The sequence below is a fragment of the Lampetra planeri genome, chromosome 42, assembly GCF_965212315.1.
Source record: "Lampetra planeri chromosome 42, kcLamPlan1.2.h2, whole genome shotgun sequence".
In the NCBI taxonomy this organism is placed as follows: Eukaryota; Metazoa; Chordata; class Hyperoartia; order Petromyzontiformes; family Petromyzontidae; genus Lampetra; species Lampetra planeri.
The window spans coordinates 1,488,893-1,503,271 of record NC_136148.1 but is presented as its reverse complement, the minus strand read 5'-3'; the positions used below and the strand labels follow the sequence as shown (position 1 = coordinate 1,503,271).

Below are 14,379 nucleotides of genomic sequence, written 5' to 3'. Positions count from 1 at the left end.
ATTTTGTGCAATGTGTGTTTTTTATTTTTTCAAATTACCGTAAAAAAAAGATTATTTAAAATAGACACGGAACAAACTGTTCGAGAAGCTGGCTTCATCGTCTTGTTACACAGAGGGCCATGCCATGCCTTTGGGCTTCGACCTTCATCATCAATTGAGCTGGGTGCCCTGGCATTAATCTTCATATACAGAATTTTTATTTATGGTCATTCGTGTATAATTATGAACAAATCTGTTCTATGAAGATGCATTAGGCTAATTTGTAAATGAGACAAAAATAAGAAATATTATAAGCACGACCGTCCAAATATAATCCTGCTACTAGCCGGTAAAACACTGCTCTTTTGACATTGAGTTCAAGGTCATATTCTGCACACAATAGAGATGTTACAGTTTTGTTTCACGTTTATTTACCGTAAACTCAAGGCTTTTATCTACCAGGTAATGCCCACTGAGCTGTTAGTTCTGTTTTAGACGTGACCTGGCCACACCTTAGAGCTCATAGCAGTGGCTCATCACATTTGGGAATTTATAATAGCAGCCAAATGATCGAAATACACGCGTCTAACGTGGAGCGATAAAGATAACCTGTAGAATGTCCACGCGACCACGGAAAGACCACGGAAACTCCAAATATACATGCTTTAGTTTTGGGATTGAACCCACAACTATCCTGCATGCAAGATAGTTTTGGGATTGAACCCACAACTATCCTGCATGCAAGATAGTTTTGGGATTGAACCCACAACTATCCTGCATGCGAGACGAGGGAGATCACATCTCACCACTGCGGGGGAGCTAACGTTGAGAAATAGAGAGGAAGACAGGGATAAGAGATCATCATACACGGGTTAAAAACAATTTAAACCGTTAAGAAAAGTAATTGGACTTGGGCAGGGCACGTTGTTGGAACGGATGGAGACTGATGGTCAACAATAACTAGAGCACAGAGTGGAACCCACAGAATGGACATTCAAGAGGACGTCCACCACGAACATGGAGCAATGAAATGAGCCTTGTGCCGGTGCTGGGTGGATTGTTACATTGCGAGATCACGTGGTACGGCGCTGGCTTCTTGGGGTGAGCCTTTAATCCAGCAGTGGATTGGCCTTGGCCGATGCCGATCGTGATGAATGAGCTGAAATCACATGCCTAAAATATGCACCGAGTATCCGAATGGGAAAGGGAGTTAAAGGTAGGAAAGGTATTAATAATTAATATGCGACAGGCACGAGAGAGAGTGGCAGGTGAGAAAAGCAGAGAGCGCTCAGCGATTAAAAATACAGAAGCCCACCGACCTCGGCATCGACATAAAAAAACACAGCGAACGCCCGATGACCTCCCGTTTAAAAAAACTGGACGTTACGTGGAACAGAATCACAGACCAATCTTGCACATGAGTGTTTTCAATGAGTGAATGAAAAGGACGGTGCAGGTGCTACTGGGGCAGATCCCGCTCAGACATCTGTGAGGCTGGAAAAAATGTGCTTTGCCATGAGGACTTGCCAAATATATATTTATCTAGAAAGTCAGTGTCAGAGGTGTAAATCCGTTGCCATGGCGCTCAACCCTAGCAACAGCACGGTTCATCTGGCACCATATATTTATAAATATAAAGTGTGCACCAGTTACCAGGCCAACGGGCACGGAGAACATGGCCATTCCGTTGGAGACTTAAATTGCACCCATAATCCTTTGTTCAATGCACACTATCCAATTGTGTGTGTTTTTAAGGGGGAGAGTGACATTCAACTGAAGTTATTTGTGTTCTCTCCTGTAAATGAAGATTACATTTAAAAGCCTTACCTCAAATAACAAATTACAGAGGGAGACTGTTTTATTTTGCTATACCGCAGAGAAGCCAAAAACGTGTTCTCATGATCAATAGAATGCTACCAATTAGACGGACAATATTTCACCAGCCTTCAGACTCCTCTACAAAGTCTCACGAGGTAAAATACCAAATAAATTTTCTAAGAAATATATTTGCTTCACACGTGCATGAGAATGCAGTTTGTTGTTATTAATCAGCTGTGTAAGCCCACCAAGTTCAACATGCTGTGACGTGTGCACTAAGACACAACCTGTGCACACAAAAGAGCTAAGGAGCCAAAATTGTTCAAGCGTCGAAAAGCTCAAAGTTTACCCGCGTAACCATCACGAAAAAATTAATCATTTTGAAGTTAATTACCAGGCATTCACACATACCAGAAAAGTTTTACCATCTGTACATCAAAGGCAATCGTTTATAGGCCGCATCCCCTCTGACGGTGTCATCTCATGCAGCGTGTTCACACAGCCATGAGTACAAAAAAACGTGTTTTATAAATGTATTCGCTTAATTATGTGTGAAAGTACAATGAATGTTCTATTTGTAGGGTACTAATTCAGAGACACTAGTAGGAGGCGTTTTCTCTCTTGTTAATTCCGGCTCTCACAGCCATACGGGATAACTCCATACCGGGTCGGGGCAGCCAACATGCTTCCAGACCCACAGCTTGGAGAGGCGAATACCACGACGACAGCAGCATAACGAGTTCCATTCCTGATGGACGCAGCCCCGACTGGGAGTCGGAGCTCGCCTTTTATCCTCCCCAGCGTGGCCAGGCTCAGCCCTTAGCCACGCCCCCGTCTGGATCCCCCAGAAGGCTCCGGGCTTGGCCCACAGGTCCAACTGGTAGAACGGGCTGCTACCCATAATTCCATTGGCTACCAATCTCCCAGCGCTATGCGCTACAGTGACTCATTCAATGTCACTACACATTCACAACACGAAGGGTAAGTGTAGGCCAGATTGCATATTTTATCAGGAAAGTGTTTTCTCACAATCTGAACGCCTCGATTTGATTTTTTCTTACATATTTCAAAATATTTACAGCACTTTTAAACACGTGTCAGTCATACAGTTTAGTTGTATTCACATAGTGAATTATTACCATTGCAGGCATAAATTTATCATTAGCATCTTCAGCCACGGTCATTCATCTGTCGGATACAAACCTCCACAAGCTTGTGCCATCTTCCACAATTCAGCGACGTAACAATGCACCACACCCAGCACCAGAACACAAAAGGATTTCATTGCTCCATTCTCTCGGTGGATGTTGTTCCAGAACACCTTCCATTCCTCCGCTGCCATTCCGTCATTATTCTTGATTATTGGCCATCATAACCTTCTAGCAACGTGTCCAATCCAAGCCAACTCGACTTTTTCTGCATATGTTGTCTAATTCGTAAAGCTCCTCTTGGTGTCTCTAAATGTAATTCCTAACGTGCATATGTCCACGCTTTCGCACTTTTCACTTATTATTTTTAGGCATGTAAAGATTTGCCCGCTCTTCCAGAAATGTAAAGGAATTGTCACGATTCAGGGCTGCGATTCCATTCAATGATCAATAATCGTTGTTTAATATTTTCCATGTTATCTGTAATGCTTCGAATGTTTATGCCTCGTGTGTTCAGTTTTATCTACACCATTGGCCTATATCTATTGTTGAGCATCGCATTTGTGTGAACTAGCCTATTGTTACGTGCACAATACGATGCGTGCCTCGCGAGTGTGATCATTGATTTTAATCGATGAACCAATGCATCGATAAATAACGTGTCTCCACGTGTTACCGATACAACGAGAGCCACCTTATGGGCAATTAATCAGCTGTGTGGACCCGTACACAAACTCACTCCCACCAGAGGAATGTGGAATTTCTGCCACAGGCTCAAAGGTGGTAAATAGGAGGTGAGTACCATCTGAATTCTCATTTGAGCAGGATATCACTTTTTTACGTTTGACTTCTGATTAAATATCAGTCACGTCAATTGTGTATATTTGTAATTAATGCTCATTGAACGCCTTGGACATCCTTTTATTCAGCATCTTTTTAGCATTATTTAGCATTCCCTCAGAGCGTTGCAAATGCAGTGTTGTTGCGAGCCTGGAGTTTGACCCCATCTGGGCTAGGGATTACTCATAATGATGAGGCCATCACCTGCACCCTCTTCACAGGCCTCACCCCACACTACTCCTTGTCATGATGAGGTCAACCCATTCCAGATGGGGGTCAATGTTTAGGACAAAATCATAACACTCGTGCAGACAATATAAACAGCAGCATCTCTCTGCACTAAATCATATTCAATTATATTTCTGAGAAGTTCTAAATGATATCTGTAATTAATACAATCATAACACTCTTACGGACAATATAAACAGCAGCATCTATCTGCACTGAATACTATTCAATTATTTTTCCGAGAAGGTCTGAATGGTATCCGTAATTCATAGGTATGGAGAATGAAACACTCACTTTTAGGTGATCCCAACTACTTGAGTTAGCCTAGCACACAGTTATCACATTTGTGATGGTTAGATTATAATCCTAAATTATTTTACTGAATGGACATTTGTATGTTAACGTTTATTGCAGACAAGATAGAGATGATAGGTAATCATTGACTGTCCATGTCAATTAAACGGGTAACGTTTATAAGGATTTGAATTGAGCTGATATTTTTGATTCACCACAAATCTTTTGACACGAATCCAGTTCCCCTTGAGATATGTTGCGACTTGGTTTTATTTTCTTTCGCGCCGCCACCACCACTCTCTGGTGGGGCTTCTCTGACGTTGATAGGCAAATAAGTTTCAGCAGTCTTCTTGCGCTCGTGTGCACGCCACTTGGGCTGGGTTACGTAACCTCTGAGTAGCGCGTAGGAGGCAGTCAGTCACCATGGTGGGACTCACACTCATGGGCACAATTGCCACTTTTTGAAATTGGTCTTGCACCTGTCTTATGAAGCAGAATAACAGGATTAAGAGCTGTTATCTGCAGCGCTGCGGTGCAGCGCCAGTGCTCAGATAATGCACGAGTAAGTGCATTAACTTCCGCTTTATCCAAGTGAAATGCCCAGCCTTTAATGCCCATCACTGGAAAAGTTTTTTTTTTAGATATTTACATTGTGTTATTATTGCTATTAACTTATGTATTTTACGAAAATTGAACAAATATTGAAAAGTGCACTGAAAAGGGCAGAGAGATGCACGCTTTGGAATTAGATTGAGAGACGAAAAGGAACACGTGGATTTCTAGAACGTATGCAGACATAATGCAGACATCATTCAAACTGTAGAGAGAAGTGCACTGGGGGGGGGGGGGGGGGGGCAGGACCCATCTCCAGAAGGGATGACGGCCGATGGTCAAGGACAATAACGGAGTGGCAGCGAGAGAATGGAGAGAGCATCCGAGAAATACGTCCGCTGAGGAGATGGAGCAATGGAATCAGTTCTTGTGCAGGTACCGGGTGAATTGTCCACCGTGTCATCACAAAATATGGCGGTGGCTCGGGGAGGTCTTCATCGAGCAGTGGATTGACCGTGGCCAATCATCACTATTGACGATTACTATTGAGCCAATCCTAACATGGCATTGTCATGTTGGGAATCACTGCAGCTCGTGATATCAGGGCAAGTTCACAGTAAGTGGGGTCAATCTAACACTGGGGGGCAAGCCACGATGTCTCCTATTTTATCTTAACAATGGCGAGGTGGATATATATTGAGCCCCGTCTCTCTGCGAAGAGAAAACGTGCGCTGTGCGGCACAACATTGCCTGTGTATTAATCCAACAAAACAATTGCACCGTTGGCATGCAGTCGTGCGATTTCATGGCATTATCAAACAACTCTCTCCCGCATTTGCATGAAACATCCAGACCGCCCTGCATATATCATTGCCCTATCTGCTGGTGGACAAATGTGTTTGCACTATAAATGTGTGCGATTTGTCACGTTCGCTAAGACATATTTTGAATAATATATAATGAATCAAAAGCGCAGAAACGCGAAATGTGCTACCTTAGGGAGCACTCAGCAATGAGTTTTTCGAAAACGGACCATTCAGTGTGTGCACCCTGTATTACAGAAGCACACAAGACCAACCGGATAACGAATATGCACAGCTTTGAGTTCCAAACCGTGTTATTTTCTCCAGAGTAATTTCGCTGTGGGAGATAAATACATAAATAAATCCACATACAAATTATGATAATAAACTCCTTTTGCAACAATTTGTCAAATAAGCTGTAATGTAGGGACAAAGATAGACTTGGGGTTCAGAATCAGAATATTTATTTAGGCTTGAGGAATCCTATGCGCTTTGACGGATGTGCAGGAGGACATCTCCAGTAGGGCTGGATGAGGAACCAGACCTCTGACTTACGTTAGCAACTTGCCGCACGAATTTTGCGCGCGATGTAAATTGAAATTTATTATTATTATTACTGTTAACCAAAATTGCATTAGCTTCCTTATTTTATTTTTATATAGCGCTTTTATCCAAGGCGCTTTACAAGTGTGATACAATTATGGTAACTAAAAGTGATATAATGAATAGCGATGGGGTATAGGGAGGGCGGTTAGTGGGTTACAGAATTACGGGGGTGCCTAGGGATGGAGGGAAGGATGGGACAGGGAGAAGATGTGGGTCTTGAGCGAAGGAGCGGAAACTAGACAGGGAGGGTGCTTGCTTAATGTGGAAACACATGGTGGACCACTTAGCTCTTTTCCACTGCACAACTGAGCCGCAGCGGAGCCCAATCAGCCCGGCACGACTCAGGACGACCTAAGCTATTATTGTACTGCAGAAGCCGAGGCCATTCATTGGTGTGTGACATCACACACAAACAATTGGGTCATTATCTCCACCCATGGGCCCTACTTGGCCCCAAGTCAGCGTATCATGGTTTGTCCTGGCTCGGTATGGCAAATGGCCAGTGGAAAATCGCCCGCACCCGAGGATCCCCGCGTTGGCTCGGTTCAGTTGTATCAGTGGAAAAGGGTTTCTTCTGGCTCCACTCAGGGAGCAAGAGAGCCTCGCAGAGATGAGGGCACTGGAACCTATACCACTTGGGGATATTCATTCCACGTGTACATTATCATTATGAGACTTTCGGAAAACAAAATAGGTATGCTGGCATATACTCAGGCAAGGTTTCACACGTAGTGCTTTTCTGGAATGTGTATTAACTCAGTGGGGTGTCAAAAATGTATCAACCTGTACATTGACAGCAAACCAGAATAAAAGGAAAACCGTAATCACAGCTCCTTCTTATTGCGTGGACGGGTACAGCACAGTGCCTTCCCTCGACATACTCTTCACGTGCGCAGCATCGCACGATGCCAGCGTTATATTTTTTCTGTTACACAGAAACCTGTGATTTACGTGACATTGTTTCCAATTTTTTGCCTCGGACTCCGAAACACCTGCTTGCGTTTGTACGACTGTGATAATATTGATACGAGTTATTTCCATAATACTCATTCTGCGTGACAGAAATGTGAAATTCACAGCTAACCATTTTGTTCGTGGTGCCACAAATACTACAATTTGGCTTGAATTACAGCATCTTTTAAGCTGTGTCTGACACAGATTTTTTTTTCTTTACTCAGGTTAAACATTCAATTAGAATAAAAACTGGATATTGATGCCACATTTAGATATTACATAGAATCAAAGCCACTTGCACCAAATTACATATTTAGTCCACTTGAATTTGAAAAGGTGTTGGAGTATTCTTCTCAGCGTCTCAGTTTTATATCTCCTGAGAGTTTTACCCCCAGGCACTTAAAGTCAGGAGTTTCTGGAATTCTGTGGATGGTGATTGGCACGATAAAAGTGAAAATTGCTATGTGAGGATGCTCTTGTTGGAAGCCCTAATAAGGTTTGAATCTAGAAATGTGTGCCCTTTCCGCTGCATGTAGTGAAATAGGTTTCACAAAAGGATGGTGATGCATGCCTGTGACCTTTGTGAGATGGACTCAACCATCAGAAAAGTTAGGACGGGGTGGATGGCCTTATATAATATTTAGTGGGTATTCCTCACAGTGACACATTACACATCTGAGATTTCCTGAACGGCAGTGCGTGACATATCCAAAGGGAGCTCTGGCGTGGAACACACACAGGAGATGCTGAAGCACATTCCTTATTCAGCGGGGATTCTCTCCAGCTGCCCCATTTCCAGCTGAGCAGCGTGGCAGATCGCATGCCAGCGACAGGCTTGGGACATTGAGGAAGCGGGAAGCACTCAAGACTTGAGCTTTGATGCCGTCCGTGCAAGATGCACAGCCACAATTCTCACTCCACTGCTGGATGAGAGCCTCCCCATGCCTTGTGCGCTGCGAGCGATATTTGACCATATCTCATCACGCTGGTCAGTACTGGGGGTTGGTAGGGGTTGTGAAGAACAACAACTGATTTTTCTGCACACACTGAAGATTACACTATTTGTTGTGCAGGATGGTCGATCATCCAAGCACTATCCAAGATGTGCCACGTGATCAGGTGCATTCCACGTGATTTGGCCATCAGTGTGTTTCGCCACTGCTCACTGTCAAAATGGTTATAACAATACATGAATCAAATGTAATAATAGTGGCATTATTTTCCTACTCTTAAGACCGTTTCAGAAGACTCATTTTTGCATTGGGATGTTTGGCCAATCCTATACCTTGTATATGGGAGTAAAATAGAGTACGTACCCGTGGGAAAAACCTGCAAATGTCAAAGAATAACACCTATAGCACAGATGGATGAAATAGTTAACGGTGGCGAGATGTTAACTACCTCGCCTGGTTTACAGGAGGTCGTGAGTTCGATCACAACCCTGAAGTGGTCGCGTGGATTTTTCTCCGGGTCCTCCGGTTTTTCCCTCCATATTTAGAAACTTGCGTTTAGAGTATTTGGTTGCTATAAATTTCCACATGGTAAGCGACGTCGTTGAGGTATCATTTGTGGCCAGGTCGCTTCTGAAAAATCGCTACGGTATATAGCTCAGTGGGCCTCACCTGGTTAAAAAAAGCTTCGTTTTAATACACTTGTGCTCACATCTGCTGGGCACCTCGCAGCCTGACTGAAAATCCCAGTGAAGCTCCCCATGTACGAGAAAGGGGCCATCCGTTTAGTACGAACGCAAACATCTGTCAAAACTTGACCCCTCCCCCCTCCCTGTACGCACGCTGACTTTTTACATCCTCCCCTCCACGCAGAAACGATCAAGGACTAGTAATATCAACGTGTTTAAGCAAACACCGCCGGACTATCTAACTAATGTGAAGGCCAATTTAAACAAATTATTATCGAGGCTTCACCCCCCCCCCCCCCGTTTCTAATGCGTACCCATCGTCAGTAGACCCCCATACACAAGCGTAAGCATTTGGGTTAACCCCCCTCCATGCGTATGTACTCAATGGATGGCCCCAAAGGACGTCAAAAGGCGATCCTTGTTGATTATAAACGACTCCAACGCTCGCTGCATAGCTCACTGTCTCTGCCATTCGAATGCGGTATGCACAGCCTCCCATTGGCCAAGCGACAACCTCCAATTGGCCGAACGGCACCCTGATTGGACAACGGGTTTGAAAGGCGACATGCGGGAGTTTTGAAATCCGTCGAATGGGCAAGTGAAGCACGCTGGAGAGGGAGACCAGAGATTGGCTGTGTAAGGAATGCATCGCCCTTGCTGGCAGCCTTTTTGCTTCGTCTCCCTACAAGTGGTCCATGCTGATTAAATCCAATTGAAGACTCCATTGCGTGCTGGAATTCCTTGTCTACGACTCTTCACATGTACGAAAAATGTTCGTGTGTGTGTAGAACTCCTTTCGCACCGTACGTAGCCAACCGTGCTAATCGGAGGTGAGGCTCGTGACATGCTTAGCTTTCAGGCCACACCAATATTTGTCAAGTTCGTTGCAATTTGGTTTAGCATGGAATTAATTGAATAATGTGCATAAATATAGCTATCAGGACGGAGTGCCAAAGTTAAGTAGGAGTTAAGTAGGAGCATAAGCCCTGCTTAATACTCCATACAAAACCACCAGGGTTACTCTCTTACCCAAGATGTCTGCTCTATCCTGACTGCACTCTTCCCCCCCAAAATGGTGAATGCTTCATACCGAACCCAACATTTTGAGTGAGTGCCAGTCCCTTTTAACGAGACCGTAAATTACTGCAATCTGCCAGTTCCTTGTGTTTGCAGCAGGTCCGGCTACAGCACCCTCTCAGGAGCCAACTTCAAGAGTTGTTCTGGAGGAACACCATCACAATGGTTTACCGGCTAAGGAAAGTGAACCTGGGTACGGGGGGGGGGCAAAGGGACGTGGTGCTGGTGGGGGTGGTGGTTGATGGTTTTGGTTGGGGTGGTGGTTTGTGGTTGTGGCGGAGTGCCGGGTGGCTAAAGCACAGCAAGTTGGTACAGTAGGGGACACAGGTGGTGCATCAGCCAGTCATCTCGGTCATCTCGGTCAGTCGACCCGTGGCACCTGGGTCTGCGGGCGTTCGACACTTCACGTGGCCTCAAGGTGCACATGGCCTGGCACAAGCGTCGTGGTGACGTCACCGCCACTTTTCTAGCACCCGGTCCTGGTCGGTGGAATTCGTGCTGCAGTGCTCCGTGCTGCCATTCGTTAACACTCATCTATTTATTTATTTTATCCACGACTATTTTGCCTGAATGCATTGTTTGTGACATCTAATTTTAAAATGAGGTCCTGCCGATGCCATGGGTTTATGGGCAATTATATAAAATGAGGCAGACTTGTAAGTGCACACAGGCAAGACACGTTGGTTTTTAAATTGCATAATTAGTAAACAATATGTTAGCTTTAATTACTTAATACACGCGCAGTATGTTGCAGGTTATAGCAGACAGGCATTATGCATGCAGGAGCAGGTTTTACATAATTGCGGCATTTACAGATGACTGACAATACACTGCAGTGCTTTACAGCAACAGTGGCAACGTTACTGAAGCAAGTGACAGTTTTGTACTCGAGCTACACATGAGATGTTCTTCATATAGCCAGAAGTCCCCTTGCTGTACAGGGTTGACTGCTCAGATTGTATTCATCCATGTGCTTCTATCCTGTGTATCTTCTCAAGTCACATCCATCCACCGTCCTCATGTTATTCCACCGCATCCTCCCATCTCCCCTTTGAGCCTCCCTCTTTGCCTGCACACGTGGCCCTTTCCCATTGCATCTTCTGGTCTCTTATGAACACTTATGAACACTTGAACTACATATGCTGCACAAAATACGAACAAAGCCGCAGGACAACGCTACAAAAAGTTGTCCCCTGGAATACGCAACGATATGGATAGGGGGTTTGCGAAATAACTTTAGGCACACTGATAAATTGTATATATATGTGTGTGTATACATATAACAAGTGCTTGTGATTTGTGAACACTTTGACAGGGTATCCGGATTGCTATTATGCACTGGCACACAAGCGGGAAAACTAACTTTCACCTTCCAGGCTGCCCGTATTGTGTTGCAGCACCAGATGATGGCAAGAAATTGGACGTTGTTCCAGGTGTTATATTGCATTTCTAGGGGATGCGTGGTTTGCCGCGGGATCGCAGGGACATTGTGCCTACCGACGACTTCACACCATGGTGTACGGATCACGATCTGTACGGGCGCAATCGTGAGGTCTGGCACTCCACTGCAGACAGCAACGACATTCTACCTCTGGCAGACACGTCCGCTTCGAAGCCAAAGTAAATTCGAACTCCAACTTACCTTGCATATTAAGCAGTCCCCCTCCTTTACCTCTTTCCATTCATCTCTTAAATCCTACCTCTTATCTCGTGGCCATGCTCTTCCTCTTCCATCATCTCACTCCTCCACCTCTTCCTGTCCCTCCCCTACCCTTTCGTGGTCCCTAAGTGCCTTCTGTCACGGTCACTCATTCCTCAATACTTGCACTCCCCTGCCATTCTAAATCATTGTCATCGTTTTTATTTGACTTTGTCAAGTGCTTTGAGTAAAGGTGCTCTATACATAACATTATATTAGATTTAGCCATTAAATTGTTTTTTCTGAGTGTTGGAGAATTGTAGATACACCCACTCACTCAGCCACCCGCAGCCCTCGCTTGAAAAAATATGGAACAGTGCAAAGTGACACGCTCCATGGTTTGGTGGTATCCATAGCCACAGGCGCACACTAAAAAGTCTTTGATTTTCCACTCGTGCATTTGGTGTCCGCATATTCCATGGTTTGTGCAGATCTGGTTAAGCGAAGTGCTGCCCATAATTTCCTTGGAAGATGGAAGCTGAGCAGAGTGGTGTGGGCTCTGCAGCATTACGGCAAGTATCCAGTGACGCGATGTTTAACAGCACAGGAATCCTAAGCACTGGTGTAGTTCCGCATCGCGATGTTCAATTGGTTATTGATGAATCGGTGGCAGTTTTTTTTTGCCTCCCCAACTTATTCCGATGATTTTTTTTTATGAGGGTCACCCTTTGTCTTGGTTTTAATGGTGGCCTTTTTCAGGTGTTCATTAAGAGTCAGTGTGTGATCACGTGTTATGCCTAGATAGGTCAGCCCGGGGTTACGTCACACCTTTTCACCACAGAAGGTCACATCGAGTCTGGCGTCAGCACTATTGTTGTTCACATGAAATAACTAAGATAAACGCTACCCTGGGTTTGATCTCATTTGCCGTGTCTCATAAGTACTTTGCCAGAAACGTTGGGGTCGGAGTTGAAGAGTGGCCTCTAGCATACCAAGGTAGAGGCGATACCTTCCGATGACTCGCTCGATCACGCCCAGATTTTTCGGCTTTGAGGACGGTGGCCTCCCTCCAGAATTGGGGAATTTAGTCGGTCTTGAGCACATTTGGTGTAAAAAGAAAAGTGTCCAGCCATCTCTGAGCCCTTGGGCCTGGAGAGTATGGTGGTTGAACAGTGTCGGAATTAAATGAAACAGTCACACCAGTAGACGGAGTCTTCAACATGGGTAGATAGCAAGTGTATACTCAGGGCTGTTTTTCTCATTTCTTGAGTTCAACATGAACTGGCATGGCACATTTGAGGGTTCAATTCTGTCACCTTAAAAAAAGTAATACTGTTTCTGGATGTGTCTTGGTTAATCAGAGATTCGAGCATTGAGCTGAGGTCCAGGGTTTGAAATCAAGCAGCTGCTAGTGATTAAACTGGGTTCTCAAGTGTAGTAAGTTGATGGCGTCAGACCGTTCATCAATGGGTACACACGCACAACCGACTACGCTAAATGTCCCTTCTGTACTTAATTTGGCTAAATTCCAACTGTCATATAAGGGTTTGACTATCAAACCATGGACATTACTATCATATGCAGAGTCTATCGGAAAATGCTGCCCACTACTATACAAATGAGAGGTGATATTTGCTTCTTTGGGGAATTCTCGAACATGAAAAGTTGCACTGCTCTGAGAAAGATCTGAATGGATTTTTCGTTTCGTGGCATGATGCCGATAACACAATCGGGATACAATTTGGCGGAAATGAAAATGTAAAAAATGAAATATTTTTTAATCCGGCTAATCCCATCCGACATCCAAGTTGCACATTCCAGAAACAGGCAACTTCAGGCCTGGGAAGGAGGGGGGGACAGAAAAGAATCCAAATCTCCCTGTCGACCAATCTCCGACACTCCACCTGGGAAAACTCACAGCCAGCATTAAGTGCAACTGTTCATTTGTTTGATGTGGAAATGTGGACTGCATCTGGCCCACGAAACATGGCATTTTCCATCTCCACCAGGAGAGATGGCTTTGTGGGATAACACCCAATATCCTGGATTCAATCCTGCGTGGTGAGTAAGCGCAAAGGAGAAAAAAAAAAGCAAGCGAAAGAGAGAGCCATGTTCAACATTAAAAAGCTCCTGATGCCAGACGTATCCAGGTCTGACGCTCACGGTTCATCTCATCCCAAGGCGGGATTGTCGTACTTTTATTGCATTTCCTAATGAGTGTTTGTATTTGATTGAGCATGCCTCGCTATTTAAGAGCAAAAGAAAGCGGCAGCGATCGAGGTGGGGGGAAGAGTGAGGTCGGCCGACACGGCTGGGTGCGCAGTGGTTGCGCGAACGCAACTTACGCTGCCGCCGTTGCTATAGTGCTTTGACAAGAGCCGACGATACAGAGGGTTCATTTCCTTACAGTTTTTTTTGTAGTTTGTATATCTCCATAGAATCAAAAGATTTGAAGCTCTCCTTAGGGTCATCTTTAAATCTTTCTTATAAACGTTGAACGCTGGCTTCTGGATGTCCTATTTAGGTCACCCCCCTTCTATACTAGGAATAAATGTAACAGCACAAAATGTGAAGTCGGGGCATGTGTGACCAAAGTAAAGTAAATCTGTACTTTTTTAATATACTTTGTGTGGAGCACAGCTTAAACACAGTATGTGTTGGAATATATCACCGATTGGTGCTGCCGGCAATTGACTCAAATTAAATTAATTTGCAGTTTTTACATTTCTTAAAATACATGTGAATGAGAAATTATTTTAAGAAAGTGAAAACCAATTTCAATAAAAGAAAATGAATATCACT

General features: G+C 44.4%; 1 long non-coding RNA gene across 1 annotated transcript in view; it reads right to left on the bottom strand.

The window, feature by feature from the left end:
• The window catches only part of LOC144732222 (uncharacterized), a 43,006-nt gene extending 40,458 nt beyond the window's left edge, over positions 1-2,548 (bottom strand). Inside the window, exon 1 of the long non-coding RNA XR_013588164.1 lies at positions 2,462-2,548. This is a non-coding gene — a long non-coding RNA (uncharacterized LOC144732222). The remainder of the gene's footprint in view (positions 1-2,461) is intronic.
• Between the last annotated feature and the right edge of the window lie 11,831 nt (positions 2,549-14,379).